This window comes from Schistocerca piceifrons, chromosome 4 (genome assembly GCF_021461385.2).
Source record: "Schistocerca piceifrons isolate TAMUIC-IGC-003096 chromosome 4, iqSchPice1.1, whole genome shotgun sequence".
Taxonomy (NCBI): domain Eukaryota; kingdom Metazoa; phylum Arthropoda; class Insecta; order Orthoptera; family Acrididae; genus Schistocerca; species Schistocerca piceifrons.
In genome coordinates this window covers 763,503,582-763,507,844 of record NC_060141.1, presented here as the reverse complement: position 1 = coordinate 763,507,844, position 4,263 = coordinate 763,503,582, and positions in this window count along the sequence as shown.

Sequence of the window (4,263 nt, the reverse complement as noted above, 5' to 3'; positions counted from 1 at the left end):
GTGGAAGAAGATCATAATGCTGTCACATTTAGGCACAAGACTTTCTAGATTACAGTTAAAAACACTATGTATCAGACATTGCATCACAGTAAGAACCAGCTGCAAAAGCACTGGAAAACTGCAAACTGAATATATATGTGCTGAACCACTTTTGGAACATGCAGTATATCGTGTTGACCAACGCCTGGGTATGAAAACATGGGCATCACCTCACCTCGAAGAAAAGATTCGAAAACAAGACAAGTTATCAAGTGATTACACTTTAATATATCGTGCTCCAATGATCAACTATGTTAAAGTAGCTCAGGGACTTTGCACAGGTCCTCCGTTAGTTTTTTGTGGGCTTCTTACTGCTAACTATTTCTCAGACTTCTTGTTTGCTGAAGTTAAGGATAGCTATTTTGGACTGACCCTTGACCAAAGTGATATGATGATCTTCTTGGTGTCATATTTTCTTTTTAATGTAGTTCTTTATTCGTTTATATCAAGATATGCATTAAGGATATACAGTAATAAGGACTGTGTATATAAAACAATATTTCAGGGTTTGTTGCCCTGGAATACAAAAGAACTGAGTTTTAAGAAAGGAGATATAGTGAGAAAACCATCATTATATTTCCTTCCTTGGAAAGATTCCCAGTACAGTATAGGGAAGAAAAAAGTTATTCTTTTAGAACAGTATTTTAGAAGGCCAGTTGACCTGCATGACATGTTTAAAAATTAACTTACATATTTAAACAAAAAAAAAAAAAAGCCTTCCACATGGCAGGAGTATGGTACACAGGCATACTTGAAGATCAGATAATTTCATTAGCTATCACTCTGCTTTCAGCTTTAGCAAGCATGTGCATGCTGCCCCTCCCCCTCTACTCTTCCCCCCCCCCCCCCCTCTCCACACATATATTAAAAGTTTTTTAATTGCTCATAATCAGTATATAATAACTATTTTAGTAATATTTGCATTTGTAAATATTTATTATACGTACCATAGATCTGTGCCAAAATAAATTAAATTTTGATTGTTGTCATGAAATAGCATACTGTAATAAAACTTTCACTCTAACAACGATGACTTGACATTGCTTGTGAAATTGGTTGGATTGTAGGTAGTAAGTAACAAATTAAGTGAATAACAAAAAGAAGATATATTTCATGTAGGAGAGAAAATGTCAGATTATTTCAAATTCAAACTGGACATTTCTACTGTGGAGAGGAGAAAAGCCACCAGCTAAGTTTCACATTAAGATATATAGGAGTGTGTAAGAAGATGGAACAGTTGCACCATCTTTCATTTGTTGTAATGATAAGCAACCAGGAATTGCATCTCTCTATTGTGAACAGCACTTTTTTCTTCTTCCCATGAAGGAAGATATCAAAAACCACATAGATTTGAGTTGTGCTCCAAACAATGGCTGTTCATAGGAATTTTTTAAGATGTGAGCAAGATTCAAAATTGTTGTTATTGATACAACTGACTTGTTGAAGTGTCACACTTCAAGAACTAAATTTGAGAAGATGTGCACAAAACTTATTGTATCTCAAAAGATTAATAGTTATCTACTTAGTATTTTTGAAGTAGATTACTTTGGTACCAGAAATTTCAACAGGACATGCAAAATACATCTTTAACATGAATGTGGATGCCAGCTTTTTGATTCAGTGATCTTAAATTACATCCTCCTTTGATTAAGTCCAGGCCATCCAATGAGTTATGAAATAAAGCTAGAAAATACAAAAATAATTTCTTAATACTCCCCTAATGTTAAGCTAAAACTGAAATTAAAAATCTGAAATAGGGGAAAAATAATCAGATAATTCAAGCAGATATCAACAGAAACGACAATTTAACACCTTTTGAAATAGAGAAAAAAACTTGAAAGGAGGCTTATTCAGGTTCGATGCCGTCAGTAAACACTTTGTTTTCTTATAAAACTTCACATCCATTCACATTACTAGATTTGTTGTATTACTTTCATGATTTCTATTAATGTCATCTGGCTTAAATGAAACTGAATAAAATGTGTTTTGAAAGCTACTTTTCTTTAAGTAGGTTACGTTAATTGTAGCCCAGGACCAACATACAGTATATGCATGTGGGAAATCTCCCTATACCATTCTCGAATTGGTTGTGATAGATTCAACTTTCAGCAGCCTAGTACTGCACCAAGGTAATCCTCATCTTCCCAGTGGCACATCACTTTGCACTGGACTGTAGAATTGATAGCTATGTGACTGCATGTGATGCTGTGCAGAGCTCATATGTCACAGTCCTGCAGAGCATATTGCAGACGCTTATGGTCCAATCACAGTTTGCAGATGTTGTTGTGGTGGTTGAAAGGTGAGATTGGCTTGAGTTTCTATGCTCTGTGCATTGCTTGTGTAAAATGTACTTTACAAAGTCCACCTTACAGTGAAAGATGACCCATACTTAACAACAGTCAAGATCTCATAGGAGGTGGGCTTAAATTTTGAGTATTCGCACCATTCTCAGAGCACACAGCATGAGGTAAATTAAGTAGGTTTTATGCTTCCTCAGTGAGAGACAAAGAAATAATCATCTGACTAAAAAAATACAGAATATAGTTTAAGAAAAGAAGTGTACCCAGCAAACAGGCCGGAGAATATGGACTGGAGGAAAAAGAGAAAGAGGTTTTCAGTTATGGTATTAGCTCATCTGTTAGCCATTACAGCAATAGTGACTGGCTTTGGTGATGCGAAAGGTCTTCTCCTCAGTAATTTTATTCCAGACTAAAGGGTGATGAATGCTACCACCTATTTCATACCATTGGTTAATGCAAAAGCTGCCTGTCACAGGGTACTATCACCTCTCCAAGCCAGGGTGTACAATGATTAAGGCACTGCACTTGGATTGAGGAATAGTGGGGTTCAGATTTCATGTGGCCATTCTGATTGAGGTTTTCTATGCTGTATCTAAAATCAGTTAAGGGGAATCAAGTGATATTTCCTTCCCCATCATTGTCCAGTCCAAGTTCGTAGTATATCACTAACAACTTTTTAGTCAATAAGATGTTATCACATTATCTTCATTCTTTTATTGCTGACATTCTTCTTCAACATAACAATGTATGGTTGTATACAGCAAGTTTAACCAGCTCCAGGGATTTCAACAAGTCCCTCTTGAACCATCTCTTTACAATCCTCACTTATCCTTATAATGTTTCAACATGTTTTTGGCCTTTGAATGAGGCATTAGTTGCACAAAAATTCAGACAATACAGTATTGAGCAATACATTTGCAATTGACTTGATGATAAGATTGTGAAGCTAGCTATCCACTAGAAATAAATGTGTTTCTATCGAAGAAAAATAACAGACCTTTTTCTAATTTTACCAACACCAATACACTTGTAAAAAATCCTACGTAAATTTGAATGATACCTGTAAAAGGAGGACAGATAAAGAACATGTTGCAGAATAGATAACAGCCACAGAAAAGCTTAGGAAACAAAGTTGAAAACAAATGAATGGACAACCAGAGAGCATATGAAACAGAGAAGAAGGGGAACAGAGATATAATACCAAAGAAAATACATTTTTTGTGTGTTTTTATAAATCTCCATGATCTATGGAGGTCTTGTTTGTTCATTAATAGTACAAAATTCATTTAGCAGTTTCAAGCAGTAATTGTGCATTTAGTTTGATAGTGTTTCTTCCTGTTTTCATCCCAATCGGTAGAGAAAAAAATAGTGAGATTACATTGCTTATTCTAAACTGCATATACTGTATGTACTTGTGGATATATAACATGTTTCTGATATTCAATTTATAGCATATACAGAAAGTGACTTAAGAGTACATTTTTATGAATGTTAATACACCATCAAAAGATGGGTAGCTTAATCAATATCATAACTAAATTAATAACAACTGTATTACTGATTCATTAACTTCTGTGTCACCAAAATTATGAGAGATTTTCAAGCTCCAATAATGCTGTAAGTTGAAAGAAAATATATCTGAAATGATTCTGTACAGGTACAATGTACATTAAATTCAGCATAGACACCACTGGTGATTTAAGCAGTGATCATAATGTTATACCAGTTTTCCTATTCCCTTCCCTATATGTCTGTCGGGTAATGCTGTAATGATGCTGCGACCTTCTTAATGTGACATACTGCATAATTTTGGCTGAGTATCTAGTAATCTGTGAGAGTGGCCACTTGTATGTGAGCTGTGATTTTGTGTGTTTTCTACTGCAGAAGAAGGACTTTGTTCAAAAAATTTAATATTTCAGCAATA